This window comes from Denticeps clupeoides, unplaced genomic scaffold, assembly GCF_900700375.1.
Source record: "Denticeps clupeoides unplaced genomic scaffold, fDenClu1.1, whole genome shotgun sequence".
Lineage (NCBI taxonomy): Eukaryota > Metazoa > Chordata > Actinopteri > Clupeiformes > Denticipitidae > Denticeps > Denticeps clupeoides.
In genome coordinates this window covers 99,577-124,485 of record NW_021629701.1, presented here as the reverse complement: position 1 = coordinate 124,485, position 24,909 = coordinate 99,577, and the positions used below count along the sequence as shown (strand labels likewise).

At 44.2% G+C, this 24,909-nt stretch overlaps 21 non-coding genes across 21 annotated transcripts; all 21 read right to left on the bottom strand.

Moving 5' to 3' along the window:
- Nucleotides 1-695: 695 nt before the first annotated feature.
- Nucleotides 696-777, bottom strand: trnal-uaa (transfer RNA leucine (anticodon UAA)). The gene has a single exon. It is a non-coding gene; the product is annotated as a tRNA-Leu (tRNA).
- A 789-nt stretch (nt 778-1,566) lies between these two features.
- Nucleotides 1,567-1,638, bottom strand: trnag-ccc (transfer RNA glycine (anticodon CCC)). The gene has a single exon. It is a non-coding gene; the product is annotated as a tRNA-Gly (tRNA).
- Nucleotides 1,639-4,566: 2,928 nt separating this feature from the next.
- trnal-aag (transfer RNA leucine (anticodon AAG)) lies at nt 4,567-4,648 on the bottom strand. The gene has a single exon. It is a non-coding gene; the product is annotated as a tRNA-Leu (tRNA).
- Nucleotides 4,649-5,208: 560 nt separating this feature from the next.
- On the bottom strand, nt 5,209-5,280 carry trnag-ccc (transfer RNA glycine (anticodon CCC)). The gene has a single exon. It is a non-coding gene; the product is annotated as a tRNA-Gly (tRNA).
- A 278-nt stretch (nt 5,281-5,558) lies between these two features.
- On the bottom strand, nt 5,559-5,640 carry trnal-uag (transfer RNA leucine (anticodon UAG)). The gene has a single exon. It is a non-coding gene; the product is annotated as a tRNA-Leu (tRNA).
- Nucleotides 5,641-6,437: 797 nt separating this feature from the next.
- Nucleotides 6,438-6,509, bottom strand: trnag-ccc (transfer RNA glycine (anticodon CCC)). The gene has a single exon. It is a non-coding gene; the product is annotated as a tRNA-Gly (tRNA).
- A 278-nt stretch (nt 6,510-6,787) lies between these two features.
- Nucleotides 6,788-6,869, bottom strand: trnal-uag (transfer RNA leucine (anticodon UAG)). The gene has a single exon. It is a non-coding gene; the product is annotated as a tRNA-Leu (tRNA).
- Nucleotides 6,870-7,600: 731 nt separating this feature from the next.
- trnal-uaa (transfer RNA leucine (anticodon UAA)) lies at nt 7,601-7,682 on the bottom strand. Its single transcript has one exon. It is a non-coding gene; the product is annotated as a tRNA-Leu (tRNA).
- A 731-nt stretch (nt 7,683-8,413) lies between these two features.
- Nucleotides 8,414-8,495, bottom strand: trnal-uaa (transfer RNA leucine (anticodon UAA)). The gene has a single exon. It is a non-coding gene; the product is annotated as a tRNA-Leu (tRNA).
- A 789-nt stretch (nt 8,496-9,284) lies between these two features.
- Nucleotides 9,285-9,356, bottom strand: trnag-ccc (transfer RNA glycine (anticodon CCC)). The gene has a single exon. It is a non-coding gene; the product is annotated as a tRNA-Gly (tRNA).
- A 2,999-nt stretch (nt 9,357-12,355) lies between these two features.
- trnag-ccc (transfer RNA glycine (anticodon CCC)) lies at nt 12,356-12,427 on the bottom strand. Its single transcript has one exon. It is a non-coding gene; the product is annotated as a tRNA-Gly (tRNA).
- A 278-nt stretch (nt 12,428-12,705) lies between these two features.
- On the bottom strand, nt 12,706-12,787 carry trnal-uag (transfer RNA leucine (anticodon UAG)). Its single transcript has one exon. It is a non-coding gene; the product is annotated as a tRNA-Leu (tRNA).
- A 731-nt stretch (nt 12,788-13,518) lies between these two features.
- trnal-uaa (transfer RNA leucine (anticodon UAA)) lies at nt 13,519-13,600 on the bottom strand. The gene has a single exon. It is a non-coding gene; the product is annotated as a tRNA-Leu (tRNA).
- A 731-nt stretch (nt 13,601-14,331) lies between these two features.
- On the bottom strand, nt 14,332-14,413 carry trnal-uaa (transfer RNA leucine (anticodon UAA)). Its single transcript has one exon. It is a non-coding gene; the product is annotated as a tRNA-Leu (tRNA).
- Nucleotides 14,414-15,205: 792 nt separating this feature from the next.
- Nucleotides 15,206-15,277, bottom strand: trnag-ccc (transfer RNA glycine (anticodon CCC)). The gene has a single exon. It is a non-coding gene; the product is annotated as a tRNA-Gly (tRNA).
- Nucleotides 15,278-19,083: 3,806 nt separating this feature from the next.
- Nucleotides 19,084-19,155, bottom strand: trnag-ccc (transfer RNA glycine (anticodon CCC)). The gene has a single exon. It is a non-coding gene; the product is annotated as a tRNA-Gly (tRNA).
- A 278-nt stretch (nt 19,156-19,433) lies between these two features.
- trnal-uag (transfer RNA leucine (anticodon UAG)) lies at nt 19,434-19,515 on the bottom strand. Its single transcript has one exon. It is a non-coding gene; the product is annotated as a tRNA-Leu (tRNA).
- Nucleotides 19,516-20,245: 730 nt separating this feature from the next.
- Nucleotides 20,246-20,327, bottom strand: trnal-aag (transfer RNA leucine (anticodon AAG)). Its single transcript has one exon. It is a non-coding gene; the product is annotated as a tRNA-Leu (tRNA).
- Nucleotides 20,328-21,340: 1,013 nt separating this feature from the next.
- trnal-uag (transfer RNA leucine (anticodon UAG)) lies at nt 21,341-21,422 on the bottom strand. The gene has a single exon. It is a non-coding gene; the product is annotated as a tRNA-Leu (tRNA).
- Nucleotides 21,423-22,153: 731 nt separating this feature from the next.
- On the bottom strand, nt 22,154-22,235 carry trnal-uaa (transfer RNA leucine (anticodon UAA)). Its single transcript has one exon. It is a non-coding gene; the product is annotated as a tRNA-Leu (tRNA).
- A 789-nt stretch (nt 22,236-23,024) lies between these two features.
- Nucleotides 23,025-23,096, bottom strand: trnag-ccc (transfer RNA glycine (anticodon CCC)). The gene has a single exon. It is a non-coding gene; the product is annotated as a tRNA-Gly (tRNA).
- Nucleotides 23,097-24,909: the final 1,813 nt, after the last annotated feature.

Genomic DNA, 24,909 nt, shown 5'->3' with positions numbered 1-24,909 from the left:
AACACTTGAGATGAAAACATGACCTTAGCCAAAATTTGGCTTAAAAAGTTGCACAACACAAAATCAGGATGAAAAAAGAGGACTGCGTTGGCTGGGAGTCCAACCCGGGTCAACTAACCTGAAGGCAGCTATGCTCACCACTATACAACAAAGGCACAAACTAGGAAGTTTTCCATGTTGTGGAATACCAAGGGCATTTAGACCCAAAAGTGGTTATTTCTTTTGGTTGAATAGAGATCAGATTGAGATGGGCTGTGGAAGTGAGTGGTACTGTAACTACATGATGTTTAGAAAAATTAACTAATTCTTCTGAGCAATTGTCACAGTTTTTCCCACAGACAGCATGGCACTGGTGAGGAATCAATCTAGTGCTGGATGCCTGAAAGAATCCATGGTCAGGGCAACAGCAGCAATGCATGGCCAAATGAAAAAAGTGTGTGTGTGACATGACAGAGCATGAACTTTACAGAATGCATGCATTGTGCATTTTAAACAAACAAAAACAAATTCGTAACTTTCACTGCTGGTTTAATCATAAAGGCAGAGGTGAGATTTGTAAAATGAAAGAGGATGAATGTTGTTGACTGCTAGATGTTCACCATCACTTGTGTCCTGGGTGTATTGTGTTTTCATGGCTGCTTGATGAACACCTAAAACTAAGCACTACAATTAGTTCCTTGTAGTTTTCATCATAATGGCAGCGGTGGGATTTGAACCCACGCCTCCAAAGAGACTGGAGCTTAAATCCAGCGCCTTAGACCGCTCGGCCACACTACCATTCGTTAGCTTATTTTAGATCCTGATGTGTTATAGAACAATTGAGATGAAAACATGACCTTAGCCAAAATGTGGCTTAAAATTTCACAACACAAAAGCAGGACAAAAAAAAGGACTGCGTTGGCTGGGAGTCGAACCCGGGTAAACTAATTGGAAGGCAGTTATGTTCACCACTATACAACCAAGGCACAAACTAAGAAGTTTTCCATGTTGTGGAATACCAAGGGCATTTAGACCCAAAAGTGGTTATTGCTTTTGGTTGAATACAGATCAGATTGAGATGGGCTGTGGAAGTGATTGGTGATGTAACTACATAATGTTTAGAAGCATTAACTAATTCTTCTGAGCAATTGTCACAGTTTTACCCACAGACAGCATGGCACTGGTGAGGAATCGATCTAGTGCTGGATGCCTGAAAGAATCCATGCATCCAGCAGCAATGCATGGCCAGATACAAAAGTGTGTGCGACATGACAGGGTATGAACTTTACCGAATGCATGCATTGTTCATTTTAAACAAACAAAAACTAATTCATGACCTTTACTGCATTTTTAATCACATAGGCAGTTGTGGGATTTGAACCCACATTTGTACAACAGACTGGACATTTACACTAGTAGCACAGACCTTTCAGACAAGCTACCTTCTGTGAGATTTATTAAATGCAACATCTTTACCATGACTATTTTGGGGAAACTAGTAATGCTTCACAGAATATACAGTGACAGGGGACAACCAAAAGCATCGTACAAAGATCAATAGTTTGCGTGTTGTTGTAAAAGGTCCATTGCATTGGCCGGGAATCGAACCCGGGTCAACTGCTTGGGAAGCAGCTATGCTCACCACTATACCACCAATGCACACAGCTTGCAGGATGTTGTAGTTTTTCTTAAAGGGAGCATGGCACTGATAAGGGGTCAAACTAATGTTTGATGTGTAGTTAGAAGCTATACTCAGGATTTTGAGAACAATTTATGGCCAGGTGAAAGAGTGCGTGGGTAAAAGGACAGGATGAATGTTATTGACTGCTAGATGTTCACCATCAGGTGTGTCGTGGGTGTATTGTGTTTTAATGGCTGCTTGATGAACACCTAAAACTAAGCACTACAATTAGTTCCCTGTACTTTAAAACATAATGGCAGCGGTGGGATTTGAACCGACGCCTCCGAAGAGACTGGAGCCTAAATCCAGCGCCTTAGCCCACTCGGCTCATTTTAGATCCTGATGTGTTAAAGAACACTTGAGATGAAGACATGACCTTATCCAAAATTTGGCTTAAAAAAAGAGGACTGCATTGGCTGGGAGTCGAACCTGGGTATCTTGCTTGGAAGGCAGCTATGCTCAACACTATTCAGAATCAGAAACAGAATCGTATTTATTGGCCAAGTAAGTGCAAGCACATACAAGGAAATTGATTCCGGTAGATGGTGTCTCTCAAGTACAATGTAGGAAAAAAAGATAAAAAACAACAACAACAACAAACAACAACAACAACAATGTGTAAGGGTGTTGTGTTATTGTCCAAGTTGTGGATTGTTTGTGATTTATAAATAACTATAACTATATCTACTATTTATGAATAAATAGGCAAAAAACAAACGAAATCTTATATACAGGTGTACATAAAGTGCAGTGTGTAATGATGGATGAGATTTACAGTATCAGCCGTTTAGGAGGGAGATGGCGAGGGGGAAGAAACTGTTCTTGTGTCGGCTGGTCCTGGTCTGCAGGCTTCTATAACGTCTGCCAGCGAGCAGCAGGTCAAAGAGCCTGTGACCAGGGTGTGAGGGGTCTGAGATGATTTTCCCTGCCCTTTTCCTGGATCTTGAGAGGTACAGGTCCTGGATGGAGGGCAAGGGGGCACCGGTGATCCTTTCTGCTGACCGTACAGTCCGCTGCAGTCTGATCCTGTCCGGTTTAGTGGCTGCTCCATACCAGACAGTGATGGAGGAGCACAGGACAGACTCAATGACCGCAGTGTAGAACTGGATCAGCAGCTCCTGTGGAAGACTGTACTTCCCCAGTTACCTCAGGAAGTACATCCTCTGCTGGGTCTTTTTGAGGATGGAGGAGATGTTGGTCTCCCACTTCAGGTCCTGGGAAATGGTGGTGCCTAGGAATGTGAAGGTCTCCACAATAGACACCAGCCTGTCTGATATAGTGAGGGGGAGCAATGTTGAGGGATGTCTCCTGAAGTCCACCGTCATCTCCACAGTCTTAAGCGTGTTCAGCACCAGGTTGTGTTGACTGCACCAGAGTACCAGACGCTCAACTTCCTGTCGGTATGCAGACTCATCACCATCCTGGATGAGCCCAATGACAGTGGTGTCGTCTGCAAACTTCAGGAGTTTCACAGTTGAGTTCCTGGAGGGCAGTCGTTGGTGTACAGGGAGAAGAGAAGTGGGGAGAGGACACATCTGTGAGGGGCACCAGTACTGAGGGACCGTGTTCCAGAAGTGATCTCCCTCAGCCTCACTTGCTGCTTCCTGTCTGTCAGGAAGCTGGTGATCCACTTGCAGGTACCAGGTGACACGCTGAGCTGGGAGAGTTTGGAGGTGAGGAGTTCAGGCACAATGGTGTTGAATGCCGAGCTGAAGTCCACAAACAGAATCCTGGCATAGGTTCCCGGGCGGTCGAGATGTTGCAGGATGTAATGCAGCCCCATATTCACTACATCATCCACCGACCTGTTTGCCCGGTAGGCAAACTGCAGGGGGTCCAGTTGGTGTTCTGTGATGTCCTTTAGATGGGCTAAAACCAGGCGTTCAAAGGATTTCATGACCACAGACGTCAAGACGACAGGTCTGTAGTCATTTGGAACAGTGATGGTGGGTTTCTTGGGGACCGGAATAATGGTGGAGCGTTTGAAGCAGGTGGGAACTTCACACAGCTCCAGGGATCTGTTGAAGATGTGGGGGAAGATGGGAGCCAGCTGTTCAGCACAGGCTTTGAGACAAGAGGGGGAGACACTGTCTGGACCTGCGGCTTTCCTGGTCTTCTGTTTCTGGAACAGCCAACGCACATCTTCAACGTGTATTCTGAGTTTCAGGGGGGGTGGGGGGGTTGTGATTGGAGTCGTTGACTCTGGGCAGGGGAGGGTGAGGGAGGAGGGTGGGGGGGAGAGAGGTGTGACAGGGTTCATTGTCTCTGGGAAGGGGTGGGTGACGGAGGAGGATGGGGGGGGTGAGGAGTGATGGTGGTCTGTGTTTCTGGAGTGGGGTGGTTGAGGGGTGTGAATCTTCAACCAAGGCACAAACTAGGAAGTTTTCCATGTTGTGGAATACCAAAGTGCATTTAGACCAAAAAGTTGTATTTGCTTTTGGTTGAATACAGATCAGATTGAGATGGGCTGTGGAAGTGAGTGGTGGTGTAACTACATGATGTTAAGAAGCATTATTTAATTCCTCTGGGCAATTGTCACAGATTTTCCCACAGAGAGCATGGCCCGGGTGAGCAATCAATCTAATGCTGGATTCCTGAAAGAATCCATGGTCAGGGCAACAGCAGCAATGCATGGCCAGATAAAAAAGTGTGTGTGACATGACAGAGCATGAACTTTACAGAATGCATGCATTGTGCATTTTAAACAAAAAAAAAAAGTCCTTAACTTTCACTGCTGGTTTAATCATATAGGCAGAGGTGAGATTTGTAAAAAGACAGAGGATGAATATTATTGACTGCTAGATGTTCACCATTAGGTGTGTCATAGGTGTATTTTGTTTGCATGGCTGCTTGATGAACACCTAAAACTAAACACTACAATTAGTTCCCTGTACTTTAAAACATAATGGCAGCGGTGGGATTTGAACCCACGCCTCCGAAGAGACTGGAGCCTTAATCCAGCGCCTTAGACCGCTCGGCCACACTACCATTCGTTAGCTCATTTCCGATTCTGATGGTTGAATACAGATCAGATTGAGATGGGCTGTGGAAGTGATTGGATGATGTAACTACATAATGTTTAGAAGCATTAACTAATTCTTCTGAGCAATTGTCACAGTTTTACCCACAGACAGCATGGCACTGGTGAGGAATCGATCTAGTGCTGGATGCCTGAAAGAATCCATGCATCCAGCAGCAATGCATGGCCAGATACAAAAGTGTGTGCGACATGACAGGGTATGAACTTTACCGAATGCATGCATTGTTCATTTTAAACAAACAAAAACTAATTCATGACCTTTACTGCATTTTTAATCACATAGGCAGTTGTGGGATTTGAACCCACATTTGTACAACAGACTGGACATTTACACTAGTAGCACAGACCTTTCAGACAAGCTACCTTCTGTGAGATTTATTAAATGCAACATCTTTACCATGACTATTTTGAGGAAACTAGTAATGCTTCACAGAACATACAGTGACAGGAGACAACCAAAAGCATCGTACAAAGATCAATGGTTTGCGTGTTGTTGTAAAAGGTCCATTGCATTGGCCGGGAATCGAACCCGGGTCAACTGCTTGGGAAGCAGCTATGCTCACCACTATACCACCAATGCACACAGCTTGCAGGTTGTCGTAGATTTTCTTAAAGGGAGCATGGCACTGATAAGGAGTCAAACTAATGTTTGATGTGTAGTTAGAAGCTATACTCAGGATTTTGAGAACAATTTATGGCCAGGTGAAAGAGTGAGTGGGTAAAAGGACAGAGGATGAATGTTATTGACTGCTAGATGTTCACCATCAGGTGTGTCGTGGGTGTATTGTGTTTGCATGGCTGCTTGATGAACACCTAAAACAAAACACTACAATTAGTTCCTTGTAGTTTTCATCATAATGGCAGCGGTGGGATTTGAACCCACGCCTCCGAAGAGACTGGAGCCTAAATCCAGCGCCTTAGACCGCTCGGCCACACTACCACTCATTAGGTTAATTTAGATCCTGATGTGTTATAGAACACTTGAGATGAAAACATGACCTTAGCCAAAATTTGGCTTAAAAAGTTGCACAACACAAAAGCAGGACAAAAAAAAGGACTGCATTGGTTGGGAGTCCAACCTGGGTCAACTAATTGGAAGGCAGCTATGCTCACCACTATACAACCAAGGCACAAACTAGGAAGTTTTCCATGTTGTGGAATACCAAGGGCATTTAGACCCAAAAGTGGTTATTGCTTTTGGTTGAATACAGATCAGATTGAGATGGGCTGTGGAAGTGAGTGGTGATGTAACTACATGATGATTAGAAGCATTAACTAATTCGTCCGAGCAATTGTCACAGTTTTACCCACAGAAACCATGGCACTGGTGAGGAATCGATCTAGTGCTGGATGCCTGAAAGAATCCATGGGCAGGGCAACAGCAGCAATGCATGGCCAGATACAAAAGTGTGTGTGACATGACAGGGCATGAACTTTACAGAATGCATGCATTGTTCATTTTAAACAAACAAAAACTAGTTCATGACCTTTACTGCATTTTTAATCACATAGGCAGTTGTGGGATTTGAACCCACATTTGTAAAACAGACTGGACATTTACACTAGTAGCACAGACCTTTCAGACAAGCTACCTTCTGTGAGATATATTAAATGCAACATCTTTACCATGACTATTTTGAGGAAACTAGTAATGCTTCACAGAACATACAGTGACAGGAGACAACCAAAAGCATCGTTCAAAGATCAATGGTTTGCGTGTTGTTGTAAAAGGTCCATTGCATTGGCCGGGAATCGAACCCGGGTCAACTGCTTGGGAAGCAGCTATGCTCACCACTATACCACCAATGCACACAGCTTGCAGGTTGTCGTAGATTTTCTTAAAGGGAGCATGGCACTGATAAGGAGTCAAACTAATGTTTGATGTGTAGTTAGAAGCTATACTCAGGATTTTGAGAACAATTTATGGCCAGGTGAAAGAGTGCGTGGGTAAAAGGACAGAGGATGAATGTTATTGACTGCTAGATGTTCACCATCAGGTGTGTCGTGGGTGTATTGTGTTTTAATGGCTGCTTGATGAACACCTAAAACTAAGCACTACAATTAGTTCCCTGTACTTTAAAATATAATGGCAGCGGTGGGATTTGAACCCACGCCTCCGAAGAGACTGGAGCCTAAATCCAGCGCCTTAGACCGCTCGGCCACACTACCACTCATTAGGTTATTTTAGATCCTGATGTGTTATAGAACACTTGAGATGAAAACATGACCTTAGCCAAAATTTGGCTTAAAAAGTTGCACAACACAAAAGCAGGATGAAAAAAGAGGACTGCGTTGGCTGGGAGTCCAACCCGGGTCAACTAACCTGAAGGCAGCTATGCTCACCACTATACAACAAAGGCACAAACTAGGAAGTTTTCCATGTTGTGGAATACCAAGGGCATTTAGACCCAAAAGTGGTTATTTCTTTTGGTTGAATAGAGATCAGATTGAGATGGGCTGTGGAAGTGAGTGGTACTGTAACTACATGATGTTTAGAAAAATTAACTAATTCTTCTGAGCAATTGTCACAGTTTTTCCCACAGACAGCATGGCACTGGTGAGGAATCAATCTAGTGCTGGATGCCTGAAAGAATCCATGGTCAGGGCAACAGCAGCAATGCATGGCCAAATGAAAAAAGTGTGTGTGTGACATGACAGAGCATGAACTTTACAGAATGCATGCATTGTGCATTTTAAACAAACAAAAACAAATTCGTAACTTTCACTGCTGGTTTAATCATAAAGGCAGAGGTGAGATTTGTAAAATGAAAGAGGACGAATGTTGTTGACTGCTAGGTGTTCACCATCACTTGTGTCCTGGGTGTATTGTGTTTTCATGGCTGCTTGATGAACACCTAAAACTAAGCACTACAATTAGTTCCTTGTAGTTTTCATCATAATGGCAGCGGTGGGATTTGAACCCACGCCTCCAAGGAGACTGGAGCTTAAATCCAGCGCCTTAGACCGCTCGACCACACTACCACTCGTTAGCTTATTTTAGATCCTGATGTGTTATAGAACAATTGAGATGAAAACATGACCTTAGCCAAAATTTGGCTTAAAAAGTTGCACAACACAAAAGCAGGATGAAAAAAGAGGACTGCGTTGGCTGGGAGTCCAACCCGGGTCAACTAACCTGAAGGCAGCTATGCTCACCACTATACAACAAAGGCACAAACTAGGAAGTTTTCCATGTTGTGGAATACCAAGGGCATTTAGACCCAAAAGTGGTTATTTCTTTTGGTTGAATAGAGATCAGATTGAGATGGGCTGTGGAAGTGAGTGGTACTGTAACTACATGATGTTTAGAAAAATTAACTAATTCTTCTGAGCAATTGTCACAGTTTTTCCCACAGACAGCATGGCACTGGTGAGGAATCAGTCTAGTGCTGGATGCCTGAAAGAATCCATGGTCAGGGCAACAGCAGCAATGCATGGCCAAATGAAAAAAGTGTGTGTGTGACATGACAGAGCATGAACTTTACAGAATGCATGCATTGTGCATTTTAAACAAACAAAAACAAATTCGTAACTTTCACTGCTGGTTTAATCATAAAGGCAGAGGTGAGATTTGTAAAATGAAAGAGGATGAATGTTGTTGACTGCTAGATGTTCACCATCACTTGTGTCCTGGGTGTATTGTGTTTTCATGGCTGCTTGATGAACACCTAAAACTAAGCACTACAATTAGTTCCTTGTAGTTTTCATCATAATGGCAGCGGTGGGATTTGAACCCACGCCTCCAAAGAGACTGGAGCTTAAATCCAGCGCCTTAGACCGCTCGGCCACACTACCATTCGTTAGCTTATTTTAGATCCTGATGTGTTATAGAACAATTGAGATGAAAACATGACCTTAGCCAAAATGTGGCTTAAAATTTCACAACACAAAAGCAGGACAAAAAAAAGGACTGCGTTGGCTGGGAGTCGAACCCGGGTAAACTAATTGGAAGGCAGTTATGTTCACCACTATACAACCAAGGCACAAACTAAGAAGTTTTCCATGTTGTGGAATACCAAGGGCATTTAGACCCAAAAGTGGTTATTGCTTTTGGTTGAATACAGATCAGATTGAGATGGGCTGTGGAAGTGATTGGTGATGTAACTACATAATGTTTAGAAGCATTAACTAATTCTTCTGAGCAATTGTCACAGTTTTACCCACAGACAGCATGGCACTGGTGAGGAATCGATCTAGTGCTGGATGCCTGAAAGAATCCATGCATCCAGCAGCAATGCATGGCCAGATACAAAAGTGTGTGCGACATGACAGGGTATGAACTTTACCGAATGCATGCATTGTTCATTTTAAACAAACAAAAACTAATTCATGACCTTTACTGCATTTTTAATCACATAGGCAGTTGTGGGATTTGAACCCACATTTGTACAACAGACTGGACATTTACACTAGTAGCACAGACCTTTCAGACAAGCTACCTTCTGTGAGATTTATTAAATGCAACATCTTTACCATGACTATTTTGGGGAAACTAGTAATGCTTCACAGAACATACAGTGACAGGGGACAACCAAAAGCATCGTACAAAGATCAATAGTTTGCGTGTTGTTGTAAAAGGTCCATTGCATTGGCCGGGAATCGAACCCGGGTCAACTGCTTGGGAAGCAGCTATGCTCACCACTATACCACCAATGCACACAGCTTGCAGGATGTTGTAGTTTTTCTTAAAGGGAGCATGGCACTGATAAGGGGTCAAACTAATGTTTGATGTGTAGTTAGAAGCTATACTCAGGATTTTGAGAACAATTTATGGCCAGGTGAAAGAGTGCGTGGGTAAAAGGACAGGATGAATGTTATTGACTGCTAGATGTTCACCATCAGGTGTGTCGTGGGTGTATTGTGTTTTAATGGCTGCTTGATGAACACCTAAAACTAAGCACTACAATTAGTTCCCTGTACTTTAAAACATAATGGCAGCGGTGGGATTTGAACCGACGCCTCCGAAGAGACTGGAGCCTAAATCCAGCGCCTTAGCCCACTCGGCTCATTTTAGATCCTGATGTGTTAAAGAACACTTGAGATGAAGACATGACCTCATCCAAAATTTGGCTTAAAAAAAGAGGACTGCATTGGCTGGGAGTCGAACCTGGGTATCTTGCTTGGAAGGCAGCTATGCTCAACACTATTCAGAATCAGAAACAGAATCGTATTTATTGGCCAAGTAAGTGCAAGCACATACAAGGAAATTGATTCCGGTAGATGGTGTCTCTCAAGTACAATGTAGGAAAAAAAGATAAAAAACAACAACAACAACAAACAACAACAACAACAATGTGTAAGGGTGTTGTGTTATTGTCCAAGTTGTGGATTGTTTGTGATTTATAAATAACTATAACTATATCTACTATTTATGAATAAATAGGCAAAAAACAAACGAAATCTTATATACAAGTGAACATAAAGTGCAGTGTGTAATGATGGATGAGATTTACAGTATCAGCCGTTTAGGAGGGAGATGGCGAGGGGGAAGAAACTGTTCTTGTGTCGGCTGGTCCTGGTCTGCAGGCTTCTATAACGTCTGCCAGCGAGCAGCAGGTCAAAGAGCCTGTGACCAGGGTGTGAGGGGTCTGAGATGATTTTCCCTGCCCTTTTCCTGGATCTTGAGAGGTACAGGTCCTGGATGGAGGGCAAGGGGGCACCGGTGATCCTTTCTGCTGACCGTACAGTCCGCTGCAGTCTGATCCTGTCCGGTTTAGTGGCTGCTCCATACCAGACAGTGATGGAGGAGCACAGGACAGACTCAATGACCGCAGTGTAGAACTGGATCAGCAGCTCCTGTGGAAGACTGTACTTCCCCAGTTACCTCAGGAAGTACATCCTCTGCTGGGTCTTTTTGAGGATGGAGGAGATGTTGGTCTCCCACTTCAGGTCCTGGGAAATGGTGGTGCCTAGGAATGTGAAGGTCTCCACAATAGACACCAGCCTGTCTGATATAGTGAGGGGGAGCAATGTTGAGGGATGTCTCCTGAAGTCCACCGTCATCTCCACAGTCTTAAGCGTGTTCAGCACCAGGTTGTGTTGACTGCACCAGAGTACCAGACGCTCAACTTCCTGTCGGTATGCAGACTCATCACCATCCTGGATGAGCCCAATGACAGTGGTGTCGTCTGCAAACTTCAGGAGTTTCACAGTTGAGTTCCTGGAGGGCAGTCGTTGGTGTACAGGGAGAAGAGAAGTGGGGAGAGGACACATCTGTGAGGGGCACCAGTACTGAGGGACCGTGTTCCAGAAGTGATCTCCCTCAGCCTCACTTGCTGCTTCCTGTCTGTCAGGAAGCTGGTGATCCACTTGCAGGTACCAGGTGACACGCTGAGCTGGGAGAGTTTGGAGGTGAGGAGTTCAGGCACAATGGTGTTGAATGCCGAGCTGAAGTCCACAAACAGAATCCTGGCATAGGTTCCCGGGCGGTCGAGATGTTGCAGGATGTAATGCAGCCCCATATTCACTACATCATCCACCGACCTGTTTGCCCGGTAGGCAAACTGCAGGGGGTCCAGTTGGTGTTCTGTGATGTCCTTTAGATGGGCTAAAACCAGGCGTTCAAAGGATTTCATGACCACAGACGTCAAGACGACAGGTCTGTAGTCATTTGGAACAGTGATGGTGGGTTTCTTGGGGACCGGAATAATGGTGGAGCGTTTGAAGCAGGTGGGAACTTCACACAGCTCCAGGGATCTGTTGAAGATGTGGGGGAAGATGGGAGCCAGCTGTTCAGCACAGGCTTTGAGACAAGAGGGGGAGACACTGTCTGGACCTGCGGCTTTCCTGGTCTTCTGTTTCTGGAACAGCCAACGCACATCTTCAACGTGTATTCTGAGTTTCAGGGGGGGTGGGGGGGTTGTGATTGGAGTCGTTGACTCTGGGCAGGGGAGGGTGAGGGAGGAGGGTGGGGGGGAGAGAGGTGTGACAGGGTTCATTGTCTCTGGGAAGGGGTGGGTGACGGAGGAGGATGGGGGGGGTGAGGAGTGATGGTGGTCTGTGTTTCTGGAGTGGGGTGGTTGAGGGGTGTGAATCTTCAACCAAGGCACAAACTAGGAAGTTTTCCATGTTGTGGAATACCAAAGTGCATTTAGACCAAAAAGTTGTATTTGCTTTTGGTTGAATACAGATCAGATTGAGATGGGCTGTGGAAGTGAGTGGTGGTGTAACTACATGATGTTAAGAAGCATTATTTAATTCCTCTGGGCAATTGTCACAGATTTTCCCACAGAGAGCATGGCCCGGGTGAGCAATCAATCTAATGCTGGATTCCTGAAAGAATCCATGGTCAGGGCAACAGCAGCAATGCATGGCCAGATACAAAAGTGTGTGTGACATGACAGGGCATGAACTTTACAGAATGCATGCATTGTTCATTTTAAACAAACAAAAACTAGTTCATGACCTTTACTGCATTTTTAATCACATAGGCAGTTGTGGGATTTGAACCCACATTTGTAAAACAGACTGGACATTTACACTAGTAGCACAGACCTTTCAGACAAGCTACCTTCTGTGAGATATATTAAATGCAACATCTTTACCATGACTATTTTGAGGAAACTAGTAATGCTTCACAGAACATACAGTGACAGGAGACAACCAAAAGCATCGTTCAAAGATCAATGGTTTGCGTGTTGTTGTAAAAGGTCCATTGCATTGGCCGGGAATCGAACCCGGGTCAACTGCTTGGGAAGCAGCTATGCTCACCACTATACCACCAATGCACACAGCTTGCAGGTTGTCGTAGATTTTCTTAAAGGGAGCATGGCACTGATAAGGAGTCAAACTAATGTTTGATGTGTATTTAGAAGCTATACTCAGGATTTTGAGAACAATTTATGGCCAGGTGAAAGAGTGCGTGGGTAAAAGGACAGAGGATGAATGTTATTGACTGCTAGATGTTCACCATCAGGTGTGTCGTGGGTGTATTGTGTTTTAATGGCTGCTTGATGAACACCTAAAACTAAGCACTACAATTAGTTCCCTGTACTTTAAAATATAATGGCAGCGGTGGGATTTGAACCCACGCCTCCGAAGAGACTGGAGCCTAAATCCAGCGCCTTAGACCGCTCGGCCACACTACCACTCATTAGGTTATTTTAGATCCTGATGTGTTATAGAACACTTGAGATGAAAACATGACCTTAGCCAAAATTTGGCTTAAAAAGTTGCACAACACAAAAGCAGGATGAAAAAAGAGGACTGCGTTGGCTGGGAGTCCAACCCGGGTCAACTAACCTGAAGGCAGCTATGCTCACCACTATACAACAAAGGCACAAACTAGGAAGTTTTCCATGTTGTGGAATACCAAGGGCATTTAGACCCAAAAGTGGTTATTTCTTTTGGTTGAATAGAGATCAGATTGAGATGGGCTGTGGAAGTGAGTGGTACTGTAACTACATGATGTTTAGAAAAATTAACTAATTCTTCTGAGCAATTGTCACAGTTTTTCCCACAGACAGCATGGCACTGGTGAGGAATCAATCTAGTGCTGGATGCCTGAAAGAATCCATGGTCAGGGCAACAGCAGCAATGCATGGCCAAATGAAAAAAGTGTGTGTGTGACATGACAGAGCATGAACTTTACAGAATGCATGCATTGTGCATTTTAAACAAACAAAAACAAATTCGTAACTTTCACTGCTGGTTTAATCATAAAGGCAGAGGTGAGATTTGTAAAATGAAAGAGGATGAATGTTGTTGACTGCTAGGTGTTCACCATCACTTGTGTCCTGGGTGTATTGTGTTTTCATGGCTGCTTGATGAACACCTAAAACTAAGCACTACAATTAGTTCCTTGTAGTTTTCATCATAATGGCAGCGGTGGGATTTGAACCCACGCCTCCAAGGAGACTGGAGCTTAAATCCAGCGCCTTAGACCGCTCGACCACACTACCACTCGTTAGCTTATTTTAGATCCTGATGTGTTATAGAACAATTGAGATGAAAACATGACCTTAGCCAAAATTTGGCTTAAAAAGTTGCACAACACAAAAGCAGGATGAAAAAAGAGGACTGCGTTGGCTGGGAGTCCAACCCGGGTCAACTAACCTGAAGGCAGCTATGCTCACCACTATACAACAAAGGCACAAACTAGGAAGTTTTCCATGTTGTGGAATACCAAGGGCATTTAGACCCAAAAGTGGTTATTTCTTTTGGTTGAATAGAGATCAGATTGAGATGGGCTGTGGAAGTGAGTGGTACTGTAACTACATGATGTTTAGAAAAATTAACTAATTCTTCTGAGCAATTGTCACAGTTTTTCCCACAGACAGCATGGCACTGGTGAGGAATCAGTCTAGTGCTGGATGCCTGAAAGAATCCATGGTCAGGGCAACAGCAGCAATGCATGGCCAAATGAAAAAAGTGTGTGTGTGACATGACAGAGCATGAACTTTACAGAATGCATGCATTGTGCATTTTAAACAAACAAAAACAAATTCGTAACTTTCACTGCTGGTTTAATCATAAAGGCAGAGGTGAGATTTGTAAAATGAAAGAGGATGAATGTTGTTGACTGCTAGGTGTTCACCATCACTTGTGTCCTGGGTGTATTGTGTTTTCATGGCTGCTTGATGAACACCTAAAACTAAGCACTACAATTAGTTCCTTGTAGTTTTCATCATAATGGCAGCGGTGGGATTTGAACCCACGCCTCCAAGGAGACTGGAGCTTAAATCCAGCGCCTTAGACCGCTCGACCACACTACCACTCGTTAGCTTATTTTAGATCCTGATGTGTTATAGAACAATTGAGATGAAAACATGACCTTAGCCAAAATTTGGCTTAAAAAGTTGCACAACACAAAAGCAGGACAAAAAAAGAGGACTGCGTTGGCTGGGAGTCGAACCCGGGTAAACTAATTGGAAGGCAGTTATGTTCACCACTATACAACCAAGGCACAAACTAAGAAGTTTTCCATGTTGTGGAATACCAAGGGCATTTAGACCCAAAAGTGGTTATTGCTTTTGGTTGAATACAGATCAGATTGAGATGGGCTGTGGAAGTGATTGGTGATGTAACTACATAATGTTTAGAAGCATTAACTAATTCTTCTGAGCAATTGTCACAGTTTTACCCACAGACAGCATGGCACTGGTGAGGAATCGATCTAGTGCTGGATGCCTGAAAGAATCCATGCATCCAGCAGCAATGCATGGCCAGATACAAAAGTGTGTGCGACATGACAGGGTATGAACTTTACCGAATGCATGCATTGTTCATTTTAAACAAACAAAAACTAATTCATGACCTTTACTGCATTTTTAATCACATAGGCAGTTGTGGGATTTGAACCCACATTTGTACAACAGACTGGACATTTACACTAGTAGCACAGACCTTTCAGACAAGCTACCTTCTGTGAGATTTATTAAATGCAACATCTTTACCATGACTATTTTGGGGAAACTAGTAATGCTTCACAGAACATACAGTGACAGGGGACAACCAAAAGCATCGTACAAAGATCAATAGTTTGCGTGTTGTTGTAAAAGGTCCATTGCATTGGCCGGGAATGGAACCCGGGTCAACTGCTTGGGAAGCAGCTATGCTCACCACTATACCACCAATGCACACAGCTTGCAGGATGTTGTAGTTTTTCTTAAAGGGAGCATGGCACTGATAAGGGGTCAAACTAATGTTTGATGTGTAGTTAGAAGCTATACTCAGGATTTTGAGAACAATTTATGGCCAGGTGAAAGAGTGCGTGGGTAAAAGGACAGGATGAATGTTATTGACTGCTAGATGTTCACCATCAGGTGTGTCGTGGGTGTATTGTGTTTTAATGGCTGCTTGATGAACACCTAAAACTAAGCACTACAATTAGTTCCCTGTACTTTAAAACATAATGGCAGCGGTGGGATTTGAACCGACGCCTCCGAAGAGACTGGAGCCTAAATCCAGCGCCTTAGCCCACTCGGCTCATTTTAGATCCTGATGTGTTAAAGAACACTTGAGATGAAGACATGACCTCATCCAAAATTTGGCTTAAAAAAAGAGGACTGCATTGGCTGGGAGTCGAACCTGGGTATCTTGCTTGGAAGGCAGCTATGCTCAACACTATTCAGAATCAGAAACAGAATCGTATTTATTGGCCAAGTAAGTGCAAGCACATACAAGGAAATTGATTCCGGTAGATGGTGTCTCTCAAGTACAATGTAGGAAAAAAAGATAAAAAACAACAACAACAACAAACAACAACAACAACAATGTGTAAGGGTGTTGTGTTATTGTCCAAGTTGTGGATTGTTTGTGATTTATAAATAACTATAACTATATCTACTATTTATGAATAAATAGGCAAAAAACAAACGAAATCTTATATACAAGTGAACATAAAGTGCAGTGTGTAATGATGGATGAGATTTACAGTATCAGCCGTTTAGGAGGGAGATGGCGAGGGGGAAGAAACTGTTCTTGTGTCGGCTGGTCCTGGTCTGCAGGCTTCTATAACGTCTGCCAGCGAGCAGCAGGTCAAAGAGCCTGTGACCAGGGTGTGAGGGGTCTGAGATGATTTTCCCTGCCCTTTTCCTGGATCTTGAGAGGTACAGGTCCTGGATGGAGGGCAAGGGGGCACCGGTGATCCTTTCTGCTGACCGTACAGTCCGCTGCAGTCTGATCCTGTCCGGTTTAGTGGCTGCTCCATACCAGACAGTGATGGAGGAGCACAGGACAGACTCAATGACCGCAGTGTAGAACTGGATCAGCAGCTCCTGTGGAAGACTGTACTTCCCCAGTTACCTCAGGAAGTACATCCTCTGCTGGGTCTTTTTGAGGATGGAGGAGATGTTGGTCTCCCACTTCAGGTCCTGGGAAATGGTGGTGCCTAGGAATGTGAAGGTCTCCACAATAGACACCAGCCTGTCTGATATAGTGAGGGGGAGCAATGTTGAGGGATGTCTCCTGAAGTCCACCGTCATCTCCACAGTCTTAAGCGTGTTCAGCACCAGGTTGTGTTGACTGCACCAGAGTACCAGACGCTCAACTTCCTGTCGGTATGCAGACTCATCACCATCCTGGATGAGCCCAATGACAGTGGTGTCGTCTGCAAACTTCAGGAGTTTCACAGTTGAGTTCCTGGAGGGCAGTCGTTGGTGTACAGGGAGAAGAGAAGTGGGGAGAGGACACATCTGTGAGGGGCACCAGTACTGAGGGACCGTGTTCCAGAAGTGATCTCCCTCAGCCTCACTTGCTGCTTCCTGTCTGTCAGGAAGCTGGTGATCCACTTGCAGGTACCAGGTGACACGCTGAGCTGGGAGAGTTTGGAGGTGAGGAGTTCAGGCACAATGGTGTTGAATGCCGAGCTGAAGTCCACAAACAGAATCCTGGCATAGGTTCCCGGGCGGTCGAGATGTTGCAGGATGTAATGCAGCCCCATATTCACTACATCATCCACCGACCTGTTTGCCCGGTAGGCAAACTGCAGGGGGTCCAGTTGGTGTTCTGTGATGTCCTTTAGATGGGCTAAAACCAGGCGTTCAAAGGATTTCATGACCACAGACGTCAAGACGACAGGTCTGTAGTCATTTGGAACAGTGATGGTGGGTTTCTTGGGGACCGGAATAATGGTGGAGCGTTTGAAGCAGGTGGGAACTTCACACAGCTCCAGGGATCTGTTGAAGATGTGGGGGAAGATGGGAGCCAGCTGTTCAGCACAGGCTTTGAGACAAGAGGGGGAGACACTGTCTGGACCTGCGGCTTTCCTGGTCTTCTGTTTCTGGAACAGCCAACGCACATCTTCAACGTGTATTCTGAGTTTCAGGGGGGGTGGGGGGGTTGTGATTGGAGTCGTTGACTCTGGGCAGGGGAGGGTGAGGGAGGAGGGTGGGGGGGAGAGAGGTGTGACAGGGTTCATTGTCTCTGGGAAGGGGTGGGTGACGGAGGAGGATGGGGGGGGTGAGGAGTGATGGTGGTCTGTGTTTCTGGAGTGGGGTGGTTGAGGGGTGTGAATCTTCAACCAAGGCACAAACTAGGAAGTTTTCCATGATGTGGAATACCAAAGTGCATTTAGACCAAAAAGTTGTATTTGCTTTTGGTTGAATACAGATCAGATTGAGATGGGCTGTGGAAGTGAGTGGTGGTGTAACTACATGATGTTAAGAAGCATTATTTAATTCCTCTGGGCAATTGTCACAGATTTTCCCACAGAGAGCATGGCCCGGGTGAGCAATCAATCTAATGCTGGATTCCTGAAAGAATCCATGGTCAGGGCAACAGCAGCAATGCATGGCCAGATAAAAAAGTGTGTGTGACATGACAGAGCATGAACTTTACAGAATGCATGCATTGTGCATTTTAAACAAAAAAAAAAAGTCCTTAACTTTCACTGCTGGTTTAATCATATAGGCAGAGGTGAGATTTGTAAAAAGACAGAGGATGAATATTATTGACTGCTAGATGTTCACCATTAGGTGTGTCATAGGTGTATTTTGTTTGCATGGCTGCTTGATGAACACCTAAAACTAAACACTACAATTAGTTCCCTGTACTTTAAAACATAATGGCAGCGGTAGGATTTGAACCCACGCCCCGAAGAGACTGGAGCCTTAATCCAGCGCCTTAGACCGCTCGGCCACACTACCATTCGTTAGCTCATTTCCGATTCTGATTTGTTATTGAACACTTGAGATGAAGACATGACCTTAGCCAAAATTTGGCTTAAAAAGTTGCACAACACAAAAGCAGGACAAAAAAAAGGACTGCGTTGGTTGGGAGTCCAACCTGGGTCAACTAATTGGAAGGCAGCTATGCTCACCACTATACAACCAAGGCACAAACTAGGAAGTTTTCCATGTTGTGGAATACCAAGGGCATTTAGACCCAAAAGTGGTTATTGCTTTTGGTTGAATACAGATCAGATTGAGATGGGCTGTGGAAGTGAGTGGTGATGTAACTACATGATGATTAGAAGCATTAACTAATTCGTCCGAGCAATTGTCACAGTTTTACCCACAGAAACCATGGCACTGGTGAGGAATCGATCTAGTGCTGGATGCCTGAAAGAATCCATGGGCAGGGCAACAGCAGCAATGCATGGCCAGATACAAAAGTGTGTGTGACATGACAGGGCATGAACTTTACAGAATGCATGCATTGTTCATTTTAAACAAACAAAAACTAGTTCATGACCTTTACTGCATTTTTAATCACATAGGCAGTTGTGGGATTTGAACCCACATTTGTAAAACAGACTGGACATTTACACTAGTAGCACAGACCTTTCAGACAAGCTACCTTCTGTGAGATATATTAAATGCAACATCTTTACCATGACTATTTTGAGGAAACTAGTAATGCTTCACAGAACATACAGTGACAGGAGACAACCAAAAGCATCGTACAAAGATCAATGGTTTGCGTGTTGTTGTAAAAGGTCCATTGCATTGGCCGGGAATCGAACCCGGGTCAACTGCTTGGGAAGCAGCTATGCTCACCACTATACCACCAATGCACACAGCTTGCAGGTTGTCGTAGATTTTCTTAAAGGGAGCATGGCACTGATAAGGAGTCAAACTAATGTTTGATGTGTAGTTAGAAGCTATACTCAGGATTTTGAGAACAATTTATGGCCAGGTGAAAGAGTGCGTGGGTAAAAGGACAGAGGATGAATGTTATTGACTGCTAGATGTTCACCATCAGGTGTGTCGTGGGTGTATTGTGTTTTAATGGCTGCTTGATGAACACCTAAAACTAAGCACTACAATTAGTTCCCTGTACTTTAAAATATAATGGCAGCGGTGGGATTTGAACCCACGCCTCCGAAGAGACTGGAGCCTAAATCCAGCGCCTTAGACCGCTCGGCCACACTACCACTCATTAGGTTATTTTAGATCCTGATGTGTTATAGAACACTTGAGATGAAAACATGACCTTAGCCAAAATTTGGCTTAAAAAGTTGCACAACACAAAAGCAGGATGAAAAAAGAGGACTGCGTTGGCTGGGAGTCCAACCCGGGTCAACTAACCTGAAGGCAGCTATGCTCACCACTATACAACAAAGGCACAAACTAGGAAGTTTTCCATGTTGTGGAATACCAAGGGCATTTAGACCCAAAAGTGGTTATTTCTTTTGGTTGAATAGAGATCAGATTGAGATGGGCTGTGGAAGTGAGTGGTACTGTAACTACATGATGTTTAGAAAAATTAACTAATTCTTCTGAGCAATTGTCACAGTTTTTCCCACAGACAGCATGGCACTGGTGAGGAATCAATCTAGTGCTGGATGCCTGAAAGAATCCATGGTCAGGGCAACAGCAGCAATGCATGGCCAAATGAAAAAAGTGTGTGTGTGACATGACAGAGCATGAACTTTACAGAATGCATGCATTGTGCATTTTAAACAAAAAAAAAAAGTCCTTAACTTTCACTGCTGGTTTAATCATATAGGCAGAGGTGAGATTTGTAAAAAGACAGAGGATGAATATTATTGACTGCTAGATGTTCACCATTAGGTGTGTCATAGGTGTATTTTGTTTGCATGGCTGCTTGATGAACACCTAAAACTAAACACTACAATTAGTTCCCTGTACTTTAAAACATAATGGCAGCGGTGGGATTTGAACCCACGCCTCCGAAGAGACTGGAGCCTTAATCCAGCGCCTTAGACCGCTCGGCCACACTACCATTCGTTAGCTCATTTCCGATTCTGATTTGTTATTGAACACTTGAGATGAAGACATGACCTTAGCCAAAATTTGGCTTAAAAAGTTGCACAACACAAAAGCAGGACAAAAAAAAGGACTGCGTTGGTTGGGAGTCCAACCTGGGTCAACTAACTGGAAGGCAGCTATGCTCACCACTATACAACCAAGGCACAAACTAGGAAGTTTTCCATGTTGTGGAATACCAAGGGCATTTAGACCCAAAAGTGGTTATTGCTTTTGGTTGAATACAGATCAGATTGAGATGGGCTGTGGAAGTGAGTGGTGATGTAACTACATGATGATTAGAAGCATTAACTAATTCGTCCGAGCAATTGTCACAGTTTTACCCACAGAAAGCATGGCACTGGTGAGGAATCGATCTAGTGCTGGATGCCTGAAAGAATCCATGGGCAGGGCAACAGCAGCAATGCATGGCCAGATACAAAAGTGTGTGTGACATGACAGGGCATGAACTTTACAGAATGCATGCATTGTTCATTTTAAACAAACAAAAACTAGTTCATGACCTTTACTGCATTTTTAATCACATAGGCAGTTGTGGGATTTGAACCCACATTTGTAAAACAGACTGGACATTTACACTAGTAGCACAGACCTTTCAGACAAGCTACCTTCTGTGAGATATATTAAATGCAACATCTTTACCATGACTATTTTGAGGAAACTAGTAATGCTTCACAGAACATACAGTGACAGGAGACAACCAAAAGCATCGTACAAAGATCAATGGTTTGCGTGTTGTTGTAAAACGTCCATTGCATGTTTGATGTGTAGTTAGAAGCTATACTCAGGATTTTGAGAACAATTTATGGCCAGGTGAAAGAGTGCGTGGGTAAAAGGACAGAGGATGAATGTTATTGACTGCTAGATGTTCACCATCAGGTGTGTCGTGGGTGTATTGTGTTTGCATGGCTGCTTGATGAACACCTAAAACAAAACACTACAATTAGTTCCTTGTAGTTTTCATCATAATGGCAGCGGTGGGATTTGAACCCACGCCTCCGAAGAGACTGGAGCCTAAATCCAGCGCCTTAGACCGCTCGGCCACACTACCACTCATTAGGTTATTTTAGATCCTGATGTGTTATAGAACACTTGAGATGAAAACATGACCTTAGCCAAAATTTGGCTTAAAAAGTTGCACAACACAAAATCAGGATGAAAAAAGAGGACTGCGTTGGCTGGGAGTCCAACCCGGGTCAACTAACCTGAAGGCAGCTATGCTCACCACTATACAACAAAGGCACAAACTAGGAAGTTTTCCATGTTGTGGAATACCAAGGGCATTTAGACCCAAAAGTGGTTATTTCTTTTGGTTGAATAGAGATCAGATTGAGATGGGCTGTGGAAGTGAGTGGTACTGTAACTACATGATGTTTAGAAAAATTAACTAATTCTTCTGAGCAATTGTCACAGTTTTTCCCACAGACAGCATGGCACTGGTGAGGAATCAATCTAGTGCTGGATGCCTGAAAGAATCCATGGTCAGGGCAACAGCAGCAATGCATGGCCAAATGAAAAAAGTGTGTGTGTGACATGACAGAGCATGAACTTTACAGAATGCATGCATTGTGCATTTTAAACAAACAAAAACAAATTCGTAACTTTCACTGCTGGTTTAATCATAAAGGCAGAGGTGAGATTTGTAAAATGAAAGAGGATGAATGTTGTTGACTGCTAGATGTTCACCATCACTTGTGTCCTGGGTGTATTGTGTTTTCATGGCTGCTTGATGAACACCTAAAACTAAGCACTACAATTAGTTCCTTGTAGTTTTCATCATAATGGCAGCGGTGGGATTTGAACCCACGCCTCCAAAGAGACTGGAGCTTAAATCCAGCGCCTTAGACCGCTCGGCCACACTACCATTCGTTAGCTTATTTTAGATCCTGATGTGTTATAGAACAATTGAGATGAAAACATGACCTTAGCCAAAATGTGGCTTAAAATTTCACAACACAAAAGCAGGACAAAAAAAAGGACTGCGTTGGCTGGGAGTCGAACCCGGGTAAACTAATTGGAAGGCAGTTATGTTCACCACTATACAACCAAGGCACAAACTAAGAAGTTTTCCATGTTGTGGAATACCAAGGGCATTTAGACCCAAAAGTGGTTTTTGCTTTTGGTTGAATACAGATCAGATTGAGATGGGCTGTGGAAGTGATTGGTGATGTAACTACATAATGTTTAGAAGCATTAACTAATTCTTCTGAGCAATTGTCACAGTTTTACCCACAGACAGCATGGCACTGGTGAGGAATCGATCTAGTGCTGGATGCCTGAAAGAATCCATGCATCCAGCAGCAATGCATGGCCAGATACAAAAGTGTGTGCGACATGACAGGGTATGAACTTTACCGAATGCATGCATTGTTCATTTTAAACAAACAAAAACTAATTCATGACCTTTACTGCATTTTTAATCACATAGGCAGTTGTGGGATTTGAACCCACATTTGTACAACAGACTGGACATTTACACTAGTAGCACAGACCTTTCAGACAAGCTACCTTCTGTGAGATTTATTAAATGCAACATCTTTACCATGACTATTTTGGGGAAACTAGTAATGCTTCACAGAACATACAGTGACAGGGGACAACCAAAAGCATCGTACAAAGATCAATAGTTTGCGTGTTGTTGTAAAAGGTCCATTGCATTGGCCGGGAATGGAACCCGGGTCAACTGCTTGGGAAGCAGCTATGCTCACCACTATACCACCAATGCACACAGCTTGCAGGATGTTGTAGTTTTTCTTAAAGGGAGCATGGCACTGATAAGGGGTCAAACTAATGTTTGATGTGTAGTTAGAAGCTATACTCAGGATTTTGAGAACAATTTATGGCCAGGTGAAAGAGTGCGTGGGTAAAAGGACAGGATGAATGTTATTGACTGCTAGATGTTCACCATCAGGTGTGTCGTGGGTGTATTGTGTTTTAATGGCTGCTTGATGAACACCTAAAACTAAGCACTACAATTAGTTCCCTGTACTTTAAAACATAATGGCAGCGGTGGGATTTGAACCGACGCCTCCGAAGAGACTGGAGCCTAAATCCAGCGCCTTAGCCCACTCGGCTCATTTTAGATCCTGATGTGTTAAAGAACACTTGAGATGAAGACATGACCTTATCCAAAATTTGGCTTAAAAAAAGAGGACTGCATTGGCTGGGAGTCGAACCTGGGTATCTTGCTTGGAAGGCAGCTATGCTCAACACTATTCAGAATCAGAAACAGAATCGTATTTATTGGCCAAGTAAGTGCAAGCACATACAAGGAAATTGATTCTGGTAGATGGTGTCTCTCAAGTACAATGTAGGAAAAAAAGATAAAAAACAACAACAACAACAAACAACAACAATGTGTAAGGGTGTTGTGTTATTGTCCAAGTTGTGGATTGTTTGTGATTTATAAATAACTATAACTATATCTACTATTTATGAATAAATAGGCAAAAAACAAACGAAATCTTATATACAGGTGTACATAAAGTGCAGTGTGTAATGATGGATGAGATTTACAGTATCAGCCGTTTAGGAGGGAGATGGCGAGGGGGAAGAAACTGTTCTTGTGTCGGCTGGTCCTGGTCTGCAGGCTTCTATAACGTCTGCCAGCGAGCAGCAGGTCAAAGAGCCTGTGACCAGGGTGTGAGGGGTCTGAGATGATTTTCCCTGCCCTTTTCCTGGATCTTGAGAGGTACAGGTCCTGGATGGAGGGCAAGGGGGCACCGGTGATCCTTTCTGCTGACCGTACAGTCCGCTGCAGTCTGATCCTGTCCGGTTTAGTGGCTGCTCCATACCAGACAGTGATGGAGGAGCACAGGACAGACTCAATGACCGCAGTGTAGAACTGGATCAGCAGCTCCTGTGGAAGACTGTACTTCCCCAGTTACCTCAGGAAGTACATCCTCTGCTGGGTCTTTTTGAGGATGGAGGAGATGTTGGTCTCCCACTTCAGGTCCTGGGAAATGGTGGTGCCTAGGAATGTGAAGGTCTCCACAATAGACACCAGCCTGTCTGATATAGTGAGGGGGAGCAATGTTGAGGGATGTCTCCTGAAGTCCACCGTCATCTCCACAGTCTTAAGCGTGTTCAGCACCAGGTTGTGTTGACTGCACCAGAGTACCAGACGCTCAACTTCCTGTCGGTATGCAGACTCATCACCATCCTGGATGAGCCCAATGACAGTGGTGTCGTCTGCAAACTTCAGGAGTTTCACAGTTGAGTTCCTGGAGGGCAGTCGTTGGTGTACAGGGAGAAGAGAAGTGGGGAGAGGACACATCTGTGAGGGGCACCAGTACTGAGGGACCGTGTTCCAGAAGTGATCTCCCTCAGCCTCACTTGCTGCTTCCTGTCTGTCAGGAAGCTGGTGATCCACTTGCAGGTACCAGGTGACACGCTGAGCTGGGAGAGTTTGGAGGTGAGGAGTTCAGGCACAATGGTGTTGAATGCCGAGCTGAAGTCCACAAACAGAATCCTGGCATAGGTTCCCGGGCGGTCGAGATGTTGCAGGATGTAATGCAGCCCCATATTCACTACATCAT